The 22,230-nt window shown below is 38.2% G+C and overlaps 1 pseudogene; it reads right to left on the bottom strand.

Annotated features, from left to right (window-relative positions):
• LOC110137809 (stathmin-like) overlaps window positions 1-11,959 on the bottom strand; it is a 48,686-nt pseudogene extending 36,727 nt beyond the window's left edge.
• Between the last annotated feature and the right edge of the window lie 10,271 nt (window positions 11,960-22,230).

Genomic DNA, 22,230 nt, shown 5'->3' with positions numbered 1-22,230 from the left:
TTTTAAGCCAGGCTCACCTGTGTGTATTTGGCCATCTCTAGCAGAGGCATGGGTTTACAGTGGCCTGCAATAAGGTCAGGGACACTGGATCCTGCTGACAGCAGCAGTCCTGGGAGGCGAGGCTTGCTGACATAAGTCCTTTTGGAGGTGATCACCATTATCCCTACTGTAGTTTGGCTGGAGTCCAAACTACAGGGAGGGAACACAGATGCACCCATCAGCATAAAATTGGATTAAAGACTTACTGAACATCGCTTTGCCCACAAGAGAAAGACCCAGTTTTTCCCACAGCCAGCCCATCCCATCAAGAAGCTTGTACAAGTCTCTTATCCTCATCCATCAGAGCACAGACAGAATGAAAACCACAATCACAGAAAACTAAGCAAAATGATCACATGGATCACAGCTTTGTTTAACTTAATAAGCCATGCCATATAGGGCCAACCAAGATGGACTCATCTTAGTGGAGAGTTCTGACAAAACACACAGTGAACCATTTCAGCATTCTTGCCTTGAGAACCCCATGAACAGTATGAAAAGGCCAAAATAAATGGTGTGTGCATATGTCTACTCAAACCTGTCTGACTCTTTGCATCCTCGTGGACTGTAGCCTACCAGACTCCTCTCTTCATGAGATGTTCCATACAAGAACATGGAGTGGGTATCCATTCTCATCTCATGATCTTCACGACCCAGAGACCGAACCTCAGTTTCCTGCATTTCTGGGGATTCTTTACAGTCTGAGAGACCAGAGAAGCCCCAGAGATGATATACTTAAATTAATCTTTTAGTTTATTTTTACCTATATGTTTTATGCAAAAATTTATTGAGAAGTTTGACCTAAATAAGTAGAAAAAATTTATACAAATGAAGAGTGTATATCTCTTCACATATATCTAGGCACTAAAACATCAAAATATGTGAATATTCACTCATAAGTACAAGGTGTTAGTATCAATATAAGCATGTGGCTGCTCAGTAACTCAGTCCTGTCATACTCCTTGTGATCTTATGTACTGTAGCCCACCAGACTCCACTGTTCATGGGATTTTCCAGACAAGAATACTGTAGTGATTTGCCATTTCCTCCTCTAGTGGATCTTCCTGACTCCAGGATCGAACCTGGGTCTCCTGCATTGTCAGACAGATTCCTTACCACTGAGTCACCTAGGAAACCCATCATAAAATATTAATATGTGCTTGCATCAAGAAATATTAATTTGCATAAAATTGTAAAATTCTGCAAAAATAATATAAATTGTGTTGTGTGTCATGCTTAGTTGCTCAGTTGGGTCTGACTCTGCAGTCCCACGTACTATAGCCCAGCAGACCCTGTTGTCCATGGGATTCTCCAGGCAAGAACACTGGAGTGGGTTCCCATTCCCTTCTCCAGGGGATCTTCCAGACCTGGGGATAGAACATGGGTCTTCTGCCCTGCAGAGGGATCCTGTACAGTCTGGGCTACCAGGGAAGTCCCTATAAATTGTTTTACTGATATACAAAATTAATATAGACAAATACATTAAATTTGCCAACAAATATAAGTCAAAGTTAAGTAACATTTGTTTATTTTGTGTAAATTTCAAAACATAATACAACTACCACTCTGTTATCATCATGAAGGCATTTTTTAATATTAAAATATTTTAACTAAAAATAATGCAATGTCAAAAATGGAATAAGTACATAGTATAAACAATTGTTATGAAATTCAATATAAAACACAAAACCAGGAATGTCAAAGCTATTTCATGATCAATACTCAATAGTACCTAGTATATATATAATACAAAATATATTTTATTACACCTCAAAATCTTTTGACTCTAATATATTCTATAATCCTAACACATATATTAATTATAATTATCAAGATTTTTTTCTAAGAATTTATTTTTAATGGCATTTTTATAGACTCAATGTTATGGCAAATAAAATGCAAAATAATTTTCCAATTTGTCTAGGATTCAATATATATCTATTTATCTCAAAATTAGTGAAATTATTATTTGAATTTAATCTACATTTACAAATTAATTGCTGGATCACATTAATCAATTAATCAACCAATCAGTCTGACATTAATTGAGTGAATGACCCTAAGAAATCCTGCTTAATACTTAACTTTAGCCACCAGATGTGAAAAACTGACCCATTGAAAAAGACCCTGATGCAGGGAAAGATTGAATTTGGGAGGAGATGGGGACAACAGAGGATGAGATGGATGGATGGCATCACCATCAAGTGATGGACATGAGTTTGAGCAATCTCTGGGAGTTGGTCTTGGACAGGGAATCCTGGTGTGGTGAAGTCAGTGGGTCTCAAGGAGTTGGACATGGCTGAGTAACTGAACTGACTGAACTGAAGCAGAACTAGATGAGCAAGGCAAACAAAATGACTTAATATTGCATCTACTTAGGAGAAATAGGGGGGCTTCCCTATTAATTCAGTTGGCAAAGAATCTACCTGCAATGCAGGAGACCTGGGCTCAATCCGTGGGTTGGGAAGATTCCCTGGAGAGGGAAATGGCAACCCACTCCAATAATTTTGCATGGAGAATTTCTTGGACAGAGGATACTGGTGGGCTACAGTCCATGGAGTCACAAAGAGTAGAAAATGATTGAGCGACTAACACACATATGTCACACACACACACAAACACACAAGAGAAATAGGAGGATGCTAAGTGATCTGAGGTTCATCTCACAATATGTTGTGTCCTTGTGATTGCCATCTAGTATCCAAAGTAGACATATGTTAATTCTTGATCATTTTTACATGTATAAATTGACTGCATCAATTTTGAACAACTGTTTAAATCTAATATCTGATAAACCTAGATAGCAGACAGTGTATTAAAAAGCAGAGACATCACTTTGTTGACAAAGCTCCACATAATCAAAGATATGGGTTTTCCAGTAGTCAAGCATGGATGTGAGAGTTGGGCCATAAAGAAGGCTGAGTACTGAAGAATTTATGCTTTCAAATTGTGGTACTGAAGAAAACTCTTGAGCTCCTTGGAAAGCAAGGAGATCAAACCAGTCAATCCTAGATATTCAGTCAATCCTAGATACTTATTATAATGACTGATGCTAAAATTGAAGCTCCAATAATTTGGCCACTGGTTGGGAAGACCCAATTCCTTAGAAAAGACCCTGATGCTCAGAAAGGTTGAGGGCAAGGGAAGAAAGGGGCAACAGAGGATGAGATGATTTGAGGGCATCACCAACTCGATGGATTTGAGTTTGAGCAAACCCTGAGAGATAGTGAAGGACAGAAAAGCCTGTTGTGCTGCAGTCCATGGGGTCTCAAAGAGTCAGACATGACTTAGTGACTGAACTACAGCATGGTCATTTCATTCCATGAATACAGGGGTATCATGGAAAGCAAAGTATCTTCCAAAAAATCTGGTAAATCTAAAAGGCTAAAATTTGTATTATCACTATTAATAATGTTTTAAATGTTTTACTGTAAAAATTGCCAAACATGAGATAAAGCATATATATTTCCTTATATATTTATATAAGGAAATACATATATATTTCCTTCATGTATTTAATAACATGAGCTATTATTAAGATAAATATTTTAAAATGCCAATAAATATTTACAACACCTGCTTCTAATTGTTCATTTTCAGTGGTGACCAAAGCAGACCTGGGACTTGGTGATGTAATATCCAGTAGCAACCTCAAAGGAAGGGGGCTCCTTTAGTTAGGAAAGTCCTAGAAGGTATTTTTGAGAATATGATAATTCAGTTATCACCTAGCTAATGAGCAAGAAAGCACATAAAAATGATCATGCAAAAAGTCTTCTGTGCCTTAGAGTAAGGAATATAAATGATCTTCATGACCAAGTGGGTGAAGGGTAGACAGATAAATAAAGCTAAGCTGGAAAATAAGCCGAGGGAAGAACACTTAGTATTTTGTGGACCATGGTAGAATGTCTAGATACTATGTTGAAGTACTGAGTTCCCCCTAGTTTAATAACTTTATTTGATTTAAATACACACAAAGAATACTTTGACTCTTATTTGGAAGATGGATGATCGGGGATGATTATAAGCATGGAGATCGGCTGTGAGATAATATTCATTATCTCAGTTGAGAGATTTTGGTACCTTTAACAATGAAAGAGCTAAATTGGAGAAAATGAATAGCATGAGAGTAAATTTTAAAACAATAAACTAGGTTTTGGAAGCGGGTGTTGAAAATATTTATTGGTACTTAAAACTGAGTAAGAAAAATGCATCAATAAAATTCCTTTTTTTTTGTCCTACAATCTTGGGGTGAAAAAATATAAATGTATTAGCAGAAGGAGGAGGAGAAGGCAGGAGGAGAAGGGGACGACAGAGGATGAGATGGTTGGATGGCATCACCGACTTAATGAACATGGGTTTGGGTGGACTCTGGGAGTTAGTGATGCACAGGGAGGCCTGGCATGCTGTGGTTCATGGGGTCGCAAAGAGTCAGACACGGCTGAGTGACTGAGCTGAACTAACAGAATATATGCAAGCAAAAATATGAGAGATAATGGTGAAGCATCATTGTTTTATTTCTGGCATTGAGTGTTTAATTTATCTGATAAAATTATTATTGAGAGGTATCAAATGTGATCTGTGAGACTGGCCCTTAAAGAAATAAATAGGAGGAAAATACGTTTTTATATTGACATATAGGTGACATGAGACATTTTTGATGCTCATATTCTCCCTTTCCCTAATTTAGTGATAATTCACTGAGGTAAGAATTTAATTATGAAATGGATGATTTGGAATTTGAACATACAGCTTGTTTTACAAAAAAAAAAAAAATATGGATGGAGATGATATTGTGCCAGTTCTGAGTTCAGGTCTTAAGAAACTTTAAGTACTGCCACTCAACATTTTTGTGTTTCTTCCAACTGCCTTGAGAAGCTGTCTGGGTATTTGTTGGTTCTTACATGAAAGAAATATGGAATAATCTGGAAAACAATCCTTAGCCTGAACCATAACTGCTCCAATGACCCTGCTGTGGTTATAATCTATAGCTTGATGGAAAGAAATGTAAACAATTAATGGACAATGATTTTTCTTTCTTTCTAAGATTGGAGCTGGGGGGCAAATAGCAGACATTAGAGGAAGGTATTGGAAAGTGAACAGAATTATTTTAGAAACTGACTAGTAAATCTAAGAAGTCTAGTATGATATCCAAGTAGTTTGTCAGGTCCATTTTATATTGAGAACTATGAATTTATTCTAAGAGAATTCTACTTTATTCTGAAATAATATGGCTTATATAAATGTCCAGTTGAAGACACAGAAAAAGTAGACAGTAGGAATTTGCCAGAGATCTGAGACACATATGTAAATTGTCAAAGAGTCTTAGAGGAGTATTCTTAAAATCATCAACCATGTAATCTAGGTCATGAGGAGAAATGAGAATAAAGGAAAGGTTGATGAGTTGGTTGGAAAAATGGGGGTCAATGAACTATGAAAAGAGAATATTTGTAAAGAAGCCATTTGAGTAATAAAAGGTAGAATGCATCACAGGCTACTTGCAGTTTAAACATCTGTTCTTCTCATAACAAAATTGAAGCAATCTAAAGACAAATTAAGTGATCAGTTTCTTGACAGAATGAGTCACAGTTCTTTCCTTTGCATTACTCTCATATAATTTTCTCCTAGATTAACTATATTGTGCTCCTGAATCTTGTTCCATATCTGGACAGATTTTAAAGTCAAAATGGAAAAATACAAATATTTGGTGAATAAGAAAGCATTGAGTAATCTACATGGATTTAGTAACAATGTAATAAGACAAACTTACTATTCCAATTAGTCATGTTTACCCCCTTCGTGTATCACAGCCTTGTTGTGGTGAAGGGGTTTGCATAACTCAGTGAAGCCATGAGCCATGCCATGTAGAGTCACTTAAGATGAATGGATCATAGTGGAGAGTTCAGAAAAAATGTGGTGCACTGGAAGAGGGAATGGCAAACCACTTCAGTATTTTTGCCATGAGAACCCCATGAACAGTATGAATTAAAAAAAAAAAAAAAAAAATGACACCAGAAGATTAACACCCCAGGCAGAAGGTGTTCAAAATGCTACTCAGGAAAAGTAGAAAGTGATTAATAGTTCCAGAAATATTGAAGTGTCTGGGCCAAAGCAGAAATGATGCTCAGTTTTGGATGTATCTGATGATAAAAGTAAAGTCTGATGCTTTAAAGAACAATATTGCATAGGAATCTGGAATGTTAGGTTCATGAATCAAGGTAAATTGGTTGTGATTAATGAGATGGCAAGAGTGAATATTGCTATCTTAGGAATTAGTGAACTAAAATTGATGGGAATGGGGACATTTAATTCAGAGTACCATTATATCTACTATTGTGGGCAAGAATCCCCCTTAAAGGGAATGGAGTGGCCCTCAGAGTCAACAAGAATCTGAAGTACACTTGGGTGCAGTCTCAAAAATTGCAGAATGACCTGTTTTTTTCTAAGGCAAACCATCCAAAATCACAGTAATCCAAGTCTATGCCCCAAGACTTAATGCCAAAGAAGCTAAAGTAGACCAGTTCTATGAAGACTTAAAAGACCTTCTAGAAATAGCACCAAAAAAAAAAAAAAAGTCTTTTTCATAATAGAAAATTGGAATGCAGAAATAAGAAGTCAAGAGATACCTGGAGTAATGGACAAGTTTATCCTTGGAGTACAAAAAGAAGCAGGGGAAGGATAACAGAGTTTTGTGAAGAAAGCACTTCACCATAGCAAACATTTTGCAATGCCACAAGAGACACCTCTACACATGACCATCATTAGATAGTCAATACACAAACCAGACTGATTACATTCTTTGCAGCTGAAAATGGAGAAATTCTATGTGGTTAGTAAAAAGGAGACTTGGAGCTGACTGTGGCTTAGGTCATGAGCTCCTTATTGTAAAAGTCAGACTTAAATTGAAGAAAATAGGGGAAACTGCAAGACCAATAAGGTATGACCTGAATCAAATCTTATGATTATGTAGTGGAATTGATGAGTAGATTCAAGGGATTAGATATGGTAAACAGAGAGCCTGAAGAACTATGGACAGAGGTTCATAATACTAAACAGGACGTGGAAACCAAAACTGTCCCCCAAAAAAGGAAATGCAAAAATGCAAAGTGGTTTTCTGAGGAGGCCTTATAAAAGACTGAGAAAAGAAAAGTGAAAAGGCAAAAGAGAAAGGAAAATTTATACCCAACTGAATGCAGAGTTTCAAAAATTAGCAAGGAGAGATGACAAACTTTTCTTAAGTAAGTAAAGCTAAGAAACAGAGTAAAACAATAGAATTGCAAAGCCTAGAAACCTCTTCAAGAAAATTTAAGTTATCAAGGGGACATTTCATGCAAGGATGGGCATAATAAAGGACAGAAACCATAAGGACCCAAGAGAAGCATGAGAGATTAAGAAGAGATAGCAAGAATACATGGGAAAGCTATTAAAAAAAATAAGCCTTAATGACTCAGATATAAATGATGGTGTGGTCGCTTACCTAGAGCCAGACATCCTGGAATGTTAAGTCCAGTGAGTGTTAAGAAGCATTACTATGAACAATGTTAGTGGAGGTGATGAAATTCCATATGGCCTATTTCCAATTCTAAATGATGATGCTGTTAAAGGACTGCACTCATGTCAGCAAATTTGGAAATCTCAGCAGTGACCAAAAGACTGGAAAAGGTCAGTTTTCATTCCAACCCCAAAGAAGAGCAATACCAAACAATGTTCAAACTACCATGCAATTGCACTCATTTCACATGTTATCAAAGTAATGCTCAAAATCCTTCAAGGTAGGCTTTAGCAGTACATGAAACAAGAACTTCCAAATGTATAAGCTAGTTTCAGAAAAGGTAGAAAACCTAGATATCAAGTTGGCAACAAGTGTTGGATAACAGAAAAAAGCAAGGGAGTTCCAGAAAAGCGGTTGTTTCTGCTTCATTGACTATGCTAAAGCCTCTGATTATGTGAATCACAATAAACTGTGGAAAATTCTTAAAGAAATGGGAATATCAGACCATGATACCTGTGTCCTGAGAAACGTGTATGAAGGTCAAGAAGCAACAGTTAGAACCTGACATGAAACAAAGGACTGGTTCAAAATTGGGAAAGGAGTACATCAAGGCTCTATCTTGTCACCTTGCTTTGTTCTTTTATTTTTATTAATTTATTTTAATTGGAGGATAACTGCTTTACAATATTATGATAATATTTGCCATACATCAATACATATCGGCCATAGGCATGCCTTTGTCTTCTGCATCCTGAGCCCACTTCCCTCCCACCGTATCCCTCCAGGTCATCACAGAGCACCAGCTATGGGTGCCCTGCTGCACACATTAAGCCTGCACTGCTTATTTTACATATTGTAATACATATGTGTCAATGCTATTCTTTCAAACCATCCCACCCTCTCCTTCTCCCACTGAGTCCATAAGTCAGTTCTTTACATCTATGTTTCTTTTGCTGCCTTTCATGTAGGACCATCATCATCATCTTTCTAGATTCCATATATATGCATTAATAGATGGTATTTGTCTTTCTTTTTTTAAATTTACTTCACTCTTAATAATAGACTTTAGGTTCATCCACCTCAGTAGAACTGACTCAAATGTTTTTCTTTTTATAGATGAGTAATACTCCAAAGTGTGTATGTACCATAACTTCCTTATCCATTCAACTGCCAATGGACATCTAGACTGCTTCCATGTCCTAGCTATTGTGAATAGTGCTGCAATGAACAATGGCGTACATGTCTTTTTCAGTTCTAGTGTCTTCAGGATATATGCCCAGTGGTGGGACTGTGGGGTCATATGGAAGCTTTATTCCTCATTTTTTAATGAATCTCCATACTGTTCTCCATAGTGGTTGTTTCAGTTTGCACTTTCACCACCAGTTTAAGAGGGAGGGCTCCCTTTTCTCCATACCCTCTCCAGCATTTATTGTTTCAAGACTCTTTGACAATGACTATTCTGACTAGTAGGAGATGATACTACATTGTGGTTTTGATTTGTATTTCTCTAATAATGAGTGATGTTGAGCATCTTTTTATGTGTTTATTAGCCATCTATATGTTTCCTTTGAAGAAATGTGTGTCTAGCTGTTCTGCCCACTTTTTGATTGGGTTGTTCACTTTTCTGGTATTGAGCTGTATGAACTGTGTGTATATTTTGGAGATTAATTTTTTCTCAGTTCTTTCATTTGCTATTATATTATCCCATTCTGAGGGCTATCTTTTACCCTTGCTTATACTTTCCTTCATTGTGCGAAAGTGTTTAAGTTTAATTCGGTCCCATTTGTTTATTTGTGTTTTTATTTCCACTACTCTGGGAGGTAGGTTATAGAGAATCTTGCTGTGATTTATGTCAGACAATCTTCTGCCTATGTTTTCTTCTAAGAGTTTTTACTTTCTGGTCTTACATTTAGGCCTTTAATCCATTTTGATTTTATTTTTGAGCTTCCCTGGTGGCTCAGATGGTAGAGAATCTGCCTGCAATGTGGGAGACCAGATTCAATCCCTGGGTCTGGAAAAATCCACTGGAGAAGAAAAGGTCAACCCAGTCAAGTATTCTTGCCTGGATAATTCCATGGACAGAAGAGCAAGTCTGTGGGCTACAGTCTATGGGGTCACAAAGAGAAAGACATGACTGAGTGTTCTAGTTTAGTTGATGAGTTTTCTCAGCACCACATGTTGGAAGCGACTGTCTTTCCACCACTGTATATTTTTGTCAAAGATAAGGCATCCATAGGTGTATGGATTTATCTTCAGACTTTTATTTTGTTCCACTGATCTATATTGCTGTCTTTGTGTCAAGCCACACTGTCTTGATGACTGCAGCTTTGTAGTATAGTCTGAGGTCAAGAAGGTTTTTTTTTTTTTTTTCCTCTAGTTCCATTCTTTTTTCTCAAAACAGCTTTGAATATTTGGTGTTTTTTTTGTGATTCCATACTAACTGTGAAATCATTTATTCCAGTTCTGTGAAAGATATCATTGGTAGTTTGGTCAGTTGAGTTGCTCAGTTGTGTTTGACTCTCTGCAACCCCATGGACTGCAGCACACCAGGCTTCCCTTAACATCACCAATACCCAGAGTTTGTTCAAACTCATGTCTATCAAGTTGGTGGTACCATCCAACCATCGAATCCACTGTCATCCGTTTCTCCTCCTGTCTTCAACCTTTATCAGAATCAGGGTATTTTCCAATGAGTCAGTTCTTTGCATCAAGTGGCCAAAGTATTGGAGCTTCAGATTCAGCTTCAGCATCAGTCCTTCCAATGAATATTCGGAACTGATTTCCTTGAGGATTTACTGGTTTGATCTCCTTGTAGTCCAAGGGACTCTCAAGAGTCTTCTCCAACACCACAGTTCAAAAGTATCAATTCTTCAGCACTCAATTTTCTTCATGGTCCAACTCTTCCAACCATACATGGCTTCTGGAAAAACTATAGCTTTGATTATACAGACAATTGTTAGTAATGTAACATCTCTGGTTTTTAATATAATATGTAGGTTGGTCATAGCTTTGCTTCCAAGGAGCAAGTGTCTTTTAATTTCATGACTGCCATCAATCACAACCATCAGTAATTTTGGAGCCAAAAGAAAAAAAAAAAAGAAGAAATATCTCTCTCTTTCTATTATTTTCCAATCTACTTGCCATGAAATGATGGGACCATATACCATGATCTTAGATTTTTCTAATGTTGAATTTTAAGACAATGTTTCACTCTCCTATTTCACTTTCATCAATGGTTCTTTAGTTCTTCTTCACTTTCTGCCATTAGGGTGCTATCATCTGCATATCTGAGGTTATTGATATTTCTCCCAGCAATCTTGATTCCAACCTGTGCTTCATCCAGCCCTGCATTTCACATGATGTACTCTGCATATAAGTTAAATAAGCAGGTTGCAATATACACCTTTATGCACACTCCTTTCCCAATTTTGAACCAGTCCATTGTCCCATATCTGGTTTTAACTATTGCTTCTTGACCTGAATACAGATTTCTCAGGAAGCAGGTGAGATAATCTAGTATTCCCCTCTCTTAAAATTTTCCACAGGTTTTTGTGATCCACACAGTCAAAGGCTTTGGTGTAGTCAATAAAGCAGGAGTAGATGTTTTTCTATTCATATCAAGATGGCAGAGTAGAAGGATGTGTGCTCATCTTTTCCTGTGAGAACTCCCAAACTGCAACTCGCTGCTAAACAACCATCAGCAGGAGAATGTTGAATCCTACCAAAAAAAGATACCCCAACTCCAAGAGCAAAGGAGAAGTCCCAACAATACTGTAGGAGGGGTGAAATCACATTTAGAATCAAATCTCATATATGCTAGAGATGCCCAGAGGGCTCAGACAAAACCCTGTGTGCACCAGGACACAGAGAACCCACAGAAACTCAGTGAGACCTGCCTTTGAGTGTTTTGGTGTCTCCAGTGAAGGCCTGGTTCTGCAGTGGCCTGCTGTAGGGACAGGTGCTCTGGCTGCAGCAGACCTTAGAGGTGTGGTGTGCGGCATAAATATTCCTTGAGGAGATCACCATTAATCCACCATAGAGCTGCAGAGAAGACAACCCACAAACTGGAGAATGATTCTACCAAAGAAGTTTTCACATTGTTGTGAAAGTTCTAGGGCCCACAACAGATTCCCCAACCTGGATATCCGGCAAAGGGACTGAGAACCTCCAGGGAATTTGACTTTGAAGGCCAGTGGGGTTTGATTGCAGAACTTCTGCAGGACTGGAAAACAGACCCTTGGAGGGCACAAACAAAATTTTGTGGTCACCAGGTCCCAGGAGAAAGGAGCAGTGACCCCACAAGAGATTGAGACAGACTTGCCTGTGAGTCTCCAGAAGTCTCTGGCAGAGGCCTGTGTTGGCAGTGTCTTGCTGCAGGGTTGGGGCACTGACTACAACAGTCTTTTGGAAGGAGGTCACCATTAGCACCATTACCCCTAACATAGTTTGGCCTGAGGCCAAACTACAGGGAAGGAACACAGCCCCACCCATCAACAGAAATTGGATTAAAGATTTACTGGGTACATCTGAGCAAGACCAATTCCTCCACAGCCAGTCCCTCCCATCAGGAAGCTTCCACAAACCTCTTATCCTTCTCCATTGGAGAGAAGACAGAATGAAAACAACAGTCACAGAAAACTAACCAAACTGATCACGTGAATCACATCTTTGTTCTCAATGAAACTATGAGTCATGACATGTAGGGCCATCCAAGATGGACAGGTCATGGTGGAGAGCTCTGACAAAACATGGTCCACTGGACAAGGGAATGGCAAACCACTTCAGTATTCTTGCCTCAAGAACCCCATGAATAGTATGAAAAGGCAAAAAAATGACACTGAAAGATGAGCTCCACAGGTCGGTAGGCGCCCAATGTCCTACTGGAAAACAGCAGAGAAATAGCTCCAGAAGGAATGAAGAGGCTGAGCAAAGCAAAAGCAATGCCCTGTTGTGGATGTGATTGTTTATGGACTTAAAGTCCAATGTCTCTAATACCCTTTGTTAAAATGAAGCACATGTGTGTGATGTGTTCTAAGTTGCTTCAGCCCTATAGTATGCTTTGTGACGCTATGAACCATAGCCTGCCAGGCCCCTCAGTTCATGGGATTCTCCAGGCAAGAATACTGGAGTGGGTTGCCATGTTCTTCTGCAGGGGATCTTCCAACCCAGGGATTGAACCCACATCTCTTCTGTCTCATGCATTGGCAGGTGAATTCTTTACCACTGTGCCACCAGGGAAGCCCTGGAATATAATATATTGCCATATTTTTAAGTACTATTATTCATACATGGATTTCTACAGCAATGATATCTTAAAATATATTATATATATATATATGTATCATTTATATAAAATTTATAAGTATTTATTTTGGAAGTATAGATAGGGCTTATAATAAACATTCATAAGTGTTAATGAAAGACTATGCAGTTTATGCAAAGTTATTGCTAATCAATGTTTATTCCATCAGAAGGACACATCTATTATAATTTATCATAGAAAAAATACTCATCTAAAAACATCAAGAAAGAAATAATGTTTGAGTAAATCTGATCATTATGGCCCAGTTAATTTGACATGCAAGATTGCTCATCATAACAAATATGAAATAAAATACAAATTTAGAACTAGAACCAAAAGCAAATTATAATTTTACTCCAAATGAAAATATAAATCTTTGATATAATCTTTTCAATTAAAAAAAAGTGAATACAAAGTTACTAAATAAGAAAAGATGGTTTCTAATATAATAAATCCAGGGTGAATTCTTGATTTAAAAAATACTTCTACGAGATAATAGATAATAGTTTAAAATAAAGTGATATTTTGTGTGTTTGCTCAGTCACTCAGTCATGTCCAACTCTTTGCCACCCCATGGACTAGAGCCCCCCAGGATCCTCTGTCCATGATATTCTCCAAGCAGGGATATTGGAATGGGTTGCCATCTCTTACTTCAGGGTATCATCTCAGCCCAGGTGTTGAATCCTCATCTCTTACCTTCTACATCAACAGGTGGAATTTTTACCACTGTGCTACCTGATAACTATAGCTTGTGAATTAACAAACACCAGGCAAAAAATGACTATCTTTTATTATATGAAATGTAAAATTCATTGAAATATTACTAACAAAATAGGAGAGGTTTCATAATCTTAAAAAAAAAAAAAAAAAAAAACTCCCAAAAATCTCTATCCATATTTTGTGCCTCCAACCTTGTATATTTCAGCCAAAAGCATAAAAGATGGTCATAAACCTTGAATAAATAAAAACAAAGTCATGATCACACTATTGGATAAATTAAGTGTGAGATTTTAAGCAGACCAATAAATATTACTAGAATGCTTCAGAACAATAAAACAGAGAAATGGGGTGGTTATTTTCAGTACAGTGAGCAGAGTTGTCTAGGACAGAATCAGAAGACTTGTCAAAAGTTCTTTCATTCTAGGACAAGGTGACCCTTCTGCACAGCTTCAAGTAGGCAAATTAGAAGTATCTCACAGAGGAATATCAAGTGAGTAGGAGAAGCTAAATCAAAGTGTAACCGGGCCTCTGAGGAAGCCTAGGCAGATGAAATCATGTGTTATACTTTCACCAACTTGAGTTACAAGACAGGCAAAGCAACTAGTGATCAGATGGAGAAGAAGTGTTAATTAGTCCAGGTATAAAAGCAATCATACCATGCTGCCAATTCAGAAACAGGGAGGGAGGACTTGGTGGCCCAGTGACTAAGAACCCATGCTTTTACTGCAAGGGGCACCAGTTTCTACCCCAGGTTAGTAAACTAAGATCCTGCATGCTTTTCAGTGTGAGGAAAAGACAAAAACACAAGGAACATGCAGAAGACCACAAAATCTAATACATAAAATGAGTTACAGTCTGAAATGTCCCTCTACAAATTAATACGTTGAAGCCCTAACTAACCCCAATATGACAGTATTTGGAGGTAGGGCTTTTGGGAATTACTTAAGATAAAAATAAACATAAAGGTAGGGCATTAATCCAATAGGATTTTCGGCCTTACAAAAAGAGGGAAAAAGAAGAGCTGTCTCTCTCTCATGAAAGCCCAGGTAAGGACACACAGAAAGGCAAGGGGCTATAGGTCAGGAAGAGGTCTCTTACCACAACCAAGCTGTGTTGGTTCTTTGATCTCATACATCCACCTCCGAGGATATCAAAGATGTGAATTCCTTTTTTTTCAAGGCACCCAACCTGCATTATTTTGTTGTGGCAGCCTGAGTAATTTAAGACACATTGGAATATTTCGCCCTTCGTATAGCAACTGTTAAAATTGTTACATATGAATATTTCAAAATGTGGCTGATTTGTTTTTGCTCTTATCCAATTCTTTAAAAACATAAATCAGTTAAATATAATAAATTACATTTACTAGTAGGAGAAGTAATAAATAAAGGCTTAAGAGGTAAGTGAGTACCTGAGTTAAATTCAAAATGTAAATAAATGTCTACGTCACAGACTAGAAGTAAAAACAGGCACGAAAAACAATAACAATTGTCTTGAAATGACCATTTTTACATAGATGGGTAGAAGATTCATGAAGAGGAGTTATAGTATCACTGTGTGTGTTAGTCACTCAGTCATGTCCAACCCTTTGCCACTGCCTGGACTGTAGCCCTCCAGGCTCCTCTTCCCAAGGGATTTTCCAAGCACGAATACTGGAGTAGGTTGCCATTTTCTTCTCCAGGAAATCCTCCCCACCCACGGATCGAACCAGTGTCTCTTGCATTGCAGACAGATTCTTTACCATCTGAGCTACCAGGGAAACGCATATTATTACTGAAATAGTCCAAATCTGTTTCCCTTATTTGAATAAAGATGTGAAATCCTAAGCAGTTTGTGCAAGAAGCATATAACCTGTACATCCACAAGGGATCTAATCAGTTACCTAGTTAGAAATTATATAGGATGACTCATTTATTGTTTTAATACTGCTGACAAGTGAAGTTTTAATGGACACTTCCAGTGAGTGAGGCAGTTTGATTTTATTCCAGGTAGTCTAACATTAACTTCACCTTGTTTCAATTATTCTTTTTTTTTTTTGACACTACAATATTAATCATTGAAATAGTGACATTTTAATTTGCTATATTTTGATCTGTGGTGTCAAATAACTTTATTTTCCTTAAGGTTAGCAGTTATGATATTTTTAAAATTTATTTATTTTTTATTGAAGGATAATTGCTTCATAGAATTTTTCTGCTTTCTGTCAAACCTCCACATGAATCAGCCATAGCTATACATATATCCCCTCCTTTTGGAACATCCCTCCCATCTCCTTCCCCATCCCACCTCTCTAGGTTGAAACAGAGCCCCTGTTTAAGTTTCCTGAGAGATACAGCACATTCCCATTGGCTATCTATTTTACATATGGTAATGTAAGTTTCCATGTTACTCTTTCCATACATATCACCTTCTCATTTTTAAAATAGTTTCTGGGGAAATTTTATTTATTTATGTCCCTATGTACCATGGATATCCCCTCTCTGGATGAGTGAGCTAAAAACTGATTATGTTGCTTTATTATAATTTAAAGTTATTTTCCAAACTTCTTAAAGTTTAAATTCCTTGTGTGTATATGCATCCTAGATCATGCTGACTTGTTGTCCGTCATGGACTGTAACCCTCTAGGATCCTCTGTCCATGGAATTCTCCAGGAGTGGGTTGCCATTTCCTACTCCAGGGGATCTTCTCAACCCAGGGATTGAACCTGTGTCTCTTATGTCTCCTGCATTGTTGTTTATCACTAGCGCCACCCAGAAGCCCTTAAATTCCTTAACATGCCCCTCAAATGTTCATGTTTATCGACCACCAATTCCATTCCTAGAACCATTTTTAAAGTAAAATTTAATTTCAGAATATTTTTAGAATTACTGAAAAGTTGTAAAAATAGTTCAGAGTTCATATGTACACCCACAGCCAGTTTCCTCATATCTCAGCCAATGAAATAATATTAATGCATTATTGTTAAAATACATATCTTATTCAGTTTTACTTAGCTTTTACCTAATCTCCTTCCTAGTATCCCACTGAGAATGCTACTCTACCCTGTTTCCAAAGAACAGCACATTCTGAAATACCAGGTGTTAGGATTTAGGAGTGAAATTTGAAGTTTTGGAAGGAAAAATTCAATTATACACGTCAAAGTCCTAGGCAACCACTAATCTACTTTCTGCCTCTATGCATCTGCTTGTTCTAAATAGTTCAGATAAATGAAATCACACTATGTGGTGTTGTGACTTTTCTCTCACATGTAGCTTCATGTTTTCAGGACTGAGCCATTTTGCATCCTGTGTCAGTACTGTTCAACCTCTCTAGAGAATTTTTCATTTCAATTACTAAACTTTACAGCTATAGAATTCCCATTGAGTCTTTTTTATAGTATCTATCTCTCATTGATATTCTCTATTTGGTGAAAAATTGTCATCATACATGTCTTGAATTATTTAATTTTGGTTTCTTTAGTCTTTAAACAGGTTTATAATAGCTGTTTTGAAGTCTTTGTGGGCTTAACCCACCATCTGCTTCCATTGCTTTTTCCCCCCTGCATATGGGTAACTTTTTCCTTGTCTTTACATCTCTTATATTTGTGGCTGTAAATTGGATGTCTTAGATAATATGTTGTAGCTCCTCAATATAGACCCCACCTCTCCACCTGGTGGTGGCTATTATTGCTGTCTGCCTGGTGATGCAACTCTTTGGTGATTTGCTTAAATTAATTGTGTGAAATATATTTTCTCTGCAGTGATGTACCTGCTCATGTTGTTTTCTGCTTGTTTTTATTTTTTAGCTGAGCTACCTAGAGATTGTCCCTGGGGTGTAAGGCTAAGGTATATGCAATTTTGGAGGGGAAAAAAATGTGCTTAAGTCTTCTTAGCCAGTTAGATTTTTACCCTTTTACTGTTGAGTGTGTTTGTTGCTTGGAAACTCCGGGAAGTTAAGTACTTTTGTCTCACATTCAGTCAGAGACCATTAGTTCAGAGATTCCCTCTCTGAGGGCTCCTTGGAGGGTGCCACCCTGGGCCTTAGACCCAGCCTTCCAGATTGTTGGGGATAAGTGATATTTTATTCTTAAGTTTGGCTCCTTTAAGAGTCACCTCTGAGTTAAAATAACTAACTGTTCAGTAAGTGTTTCTTTAGAAGTTGTGTTTAAGGCCCTTATGCCAGTGAGGCATCTGTCCTGTGTTGATGGGTCTGCTTGTGGCTTAGAGAAAGCCTACAATTTCACTGCATGTCCTGATCTAAGCACTCTGACTCTAAGTGCACCTAACACTTGCTCATAGTCTTCCCAGGCTGCAGAATTGACTGTGATTTTGGGGTTTCCCTCATGGATCAGCTGGTGAAGAATCCACCTGCATTATGGGAGGCCTGGGTTCAACCCCTGGGTTGAGAAGATCCCCTGGAGAAAGGAAAGGCTACCCACTCTAGTATTCTGGCCTGGAGAATTCCATGAATGTATAGTCCATGAGGTCACAAAGGGTTGGACACAACCGAGTGACTTTCACTTTCAGAGTACCTACATTTCTGTACACCTATTCCTCTCAATTATTCTACCATAACTTAAGCATTCCCTATTCATGTGTGTTGGCAATTAATTTGAATGAAATTGTATAAAAGAATTGGACGTGAATGAGCGACTTTCACTTTCCAGGAGAATTTGTCTAGATTCTCTTCTGTTAAACTTCTGGCTGCTCTGTTGTTTGCTTGTATTATGAACCTAGTATTTTCTTTGTAACTGCGGTTCACCAAGATCTCCATTATTTTTGACAATATCATTAAGCATGAAACTGTCCATTCTCTATGAAAAAAAAAAAAAAAAATAAGTCCCCTCAAGCAAAGCTGTAGAATTCTTTGTGCTATGGTCCACCTTTCCCATAACCAGAACCCCTTTTTACCGTACCAGAACTGGAAGTAAGTATCCTATTTTATCAATGATGTGAGTATGCATGCTAAGTCATTCCAATTGTTTCCGATTCTTTGCGACCCTATGGACTGTCGCCCTCTAGGCTCCTCTGTCCATGGGATTTTCCAGGCATGAATACTAGAGTGGGTTGCCATGCTGTCCTCCAAGGGATCTTCCTGACCCAGGGATCAAACCCATGTCTCTTACATCTCCTGCATTGGCAGGCAGGTTCTTTACCACTGTGCCATCCAGGAAGCAATACTCCTGTCCTAAGTACATGTATGGTTGTGGGAACACAGCCCTTGATCCTTCTGCATTGCCCCTTCTGGCAGCAAACCTCCACCTATCCTTAAGCTAGGGCATGGGCAATCAAGGCCCCAGATTTCCACCATCTGTCAGGAAAATCCCGAAGCAATAATTTCCTTTTCACTAGTGGGGACGGTGTAGAGGAAGGATGATCTGTTCCTCTGTCTCACTTGCCTGGAATGGAGCTTTGGTATCAGAGCTGGATGGTGTGATGACAAAAAAGGGCAGCTATCTCTCCAGAGGTAAAACCACAGTCCTTCACGGGGAACTAGGCGGAGAGTGAATCGAGGTCTTCTTGGCTACACCCGCCTGGAATAGGGTACTTAGGTTTGGGCTTCTGTTATATAGAATTGAGTGTTAATGGTGGTGGTGGGCCTGACAAGTTATGGCTCAATTTCCACAAATTCTTGTTGCTTCCCTCAAGGTTTAGTAGATCATTTATTTGCTGATCTTCTTGTTGTATCTTTTTAGGAGAATTTTCGTAGTTTTGAATGATTTTTTAAAATAATTTTAACCACTTTAATTGTTGTGGGGGAGGGTCCACTGAGTTCCACTGAGAATACTCTGCATTCCAGAAGTCCCAGATATTTTATATACATCTTTTGTTTTATTCTCTTTGTTCATGCTCTGTACTTCACCTGATTAACTTCTCTACTGCCTTCTGAGAACAACTTAAACAACGTTCTCTGACCCGGGCTAGGCCAGTCACTGCTTTCATAGAAAATGCTTCACATTTGCAAATTTGAATGTCAGTCCTAATTCATTATTTGTGTTACTATATTTACTTCCATCTTCTGGGAAGATTGATAGCTCTTTTAAGATAAGAAACTTTTTTTTTCTTTTTTCCCTTAGTTCTTGCTGCATTTCCACAGTACTAGTTTTATTAATTGCCATAATGTAGTAGGTACATAATAAATGCAATGGTAGTAGCTACTTGAGCTAATGTGACCCAATATTACACAAAAATCTTGTATAAGGAGATCCACGGTTGTCCCCCAGTCTTGATACAGCTCTTGCTCTTAGAAAGGCTGAGCGGGAAACTCTTATCATAAGGTTGTCCATGTAGAGAAATATTAGAATCCTTCCTTGAGAATGGAGGTAGAGAGTGTATTTCCATTTGAATTTCCTTAGTTTAATCACCCTAAAATTAGCCGGATTCAGCTATATTTGTCCATTTATAGGACTTCCCAGGTGATTCAGTGGTAAAGAATCCACCTGCCAATGCAGGAGACACAGAAGATGTGCCTTTGATCCCTGGGTCAGGAAGATGCCTTGGAGAGGGAAATGGAACCCCCTCCAGTATTCTGGCTTGGAAAATCCCATGAACAGAGGAGCCTGATTGACTGAAGTCCAAGGGGTTCTGGAGAGTCAGACACAACTGACAGACTGAGCATGTACAACCAGAAGATCACTAGGATTATTACCACTGACCTGAAAGCTGCAAAAACCTAGGAACCAGCATCATCCTTACTGTGAATAAAGCTTGATGAACAGCCTGATGGTCTTGAGCCTCAGTATCTCACTAACTTGTGGCACAGGTTCACTTCAATTGTGCCTGTTGAACTCAGATTAGAGATCCTGAATTTTAAAGAATTATATTTTTAGGATATAACTCGTTGTTATTCAGTTGCTCAGTAGTGTCTGACCCTTTGCAACCCAATGCACTGCAGTGTACCAGGCTTTCTTGTTGTTCACCATCTCTTGGAGCTTGCTCAAACTCATGTCCACTGAGTTGGTGATGCCAACCATCTTGTCCTCTGTCATCCCCTGCTCCTTCTGCCTTCTGTCTTTTCCATCAGCATCAGTCCACTCAGTGAATATTTAGGGTTCACTTACTTTAGGATTGACTGGTTTGATCTCCTTGCAATCCAAGGGGCTCTAAAGAGTCTTTTCCAACATCACAGTTTGAAAGCATCAATTGTGCAGAACACAACCTTCTTTATGGACCAAGTCTAACATACATACATGACTATTGAAAAAACTATAGCTTTGACTACACATTTCTTTGTTGGCAAAGAGATGTCTCTGCTTTTTAATACAGTGTCTAGGTTTGCCATTGTATAGGAAACAATGGAAACAGTGACAGACTTTATTTTCTTGGGCTCCAAAATCACTGCAGATGGTGACTGCAGCCATGAAATTAAAAGGCACTTGCTTCTTGGAAGAAAAGCTATGGTCAACCTAGACAGCATATGAAAGAGCAGAGACATTACTTTGCCAGCAAATGTCCATATGGTCAAATCTATGGTTTTTCCAGTAGTCATGTATGGATGTCAGAGTTGGACTATAAAGAAATCTGAACACCAAAGAATTGATGCTTTTGAATTGTAGCATTGATGAAAACTCTTAAGAGTCCCTTGGACTGCAAGGAGATCAAACCAGTCAATCATAAAATAAATCAGTCCTGAATATTCATTGGAAGTACTGGTGCTGAAGTGGAAGCTCCAATACTTTGGCCACCTGATGCAAAGAACTCATTAGAAAAGACCCTGATGATGGCAAAGATTGAAAGCAAGAGAAGGGGACAACAGAGGATGAGATGGTTGGATGTCATCCAAGACTCAATGGACATGAGGTTCAGCAAGCTCAAGAATTTGGTGATGGTAAAGGAAAGCTGGCATGCTGCAGTCCATTGGGTCACAAAGAGTTGGACATAACTAAGTGACTGAACTGACTAAGTTTGTCATAGCTTTTCTTCCAAGGGACAAACATACTTTAATTTCATGTCTGCAGTCACCATCTGCAATGATTTGGGAGCCTAAGAAAATAAAGTCTAACTGTTTCCATTGTTTTCACATCTATTTGTCATGAAGTGATGGGACTGGATGCCATGACCTTGGTTTTTTGAATGTTGATTTTAAGCCACGTTTTCACTCTCCTCTTTCACCTTCATCAAGAGACTCTTGAGTTCCTCTTCACTTTCTGACATTACGGTGGTGTCATCTGCATATCTGAGGTTATTGATATTTCTCCTGCCAATCTTTATTCAAACTTTGATCCATACATCCCAGCATTTTGTGTGATGTGCTCTGCATATGAGTTAACTAAGCAGGGTGACAATACACAATCTTGCTGTGCTCCTTTCACAATTTAGAATCAGTCTATTGTTCCATATCTGTTTCTATCTGTTGCTTCTTGACTTGCATACAGGTTTCACAGGAGGCAGTTAAGGTGGTCTGGTATTTCCAACTCTTTAAGAATTTTCCACAGTGTGTTGTGATTCACATAGTCAAAGGTTTTAGCATAGTCAGTGAAGGAGAAGTAGATGTTCAGCAATTCCCTTGATTTTTCCTATGATTCAACGGATGTTGACAATTTGATCTCTGGTTCCTTTGGCTTTTCTAAATCCTGCTTGTGCAGCTGGAAGTTCTTAGTTCGTGTACTTTTGAAGTGTAGATTGGAAGATTTTGAGCATTAATTTGCTAGCACGTGAAATGAGTGCAATTGTGCGATAGTTTGAACATTCTTTGGCATTGC

Source organism: Odocoileus virginianus, chromosome 19 (assembly GCF_023699985.2).
Source record: "Odocoileus virginianus isolate 20LAN1187 ecotype Illinois chromosome 19, Ovbor_1.2, whole genome shotgun sequence".
NCBI classification, from domain to species: Eukaryota; Metazoa; Chordata; class Mammalia; order Artiodactyla; family Cervidae; genus Odocoileus; species Odocoileus virginianus.
Note: the sequence above shows the minus strand (reverse complement) of the source record. Positions and strands in the feature narration are given on the sequence as shown.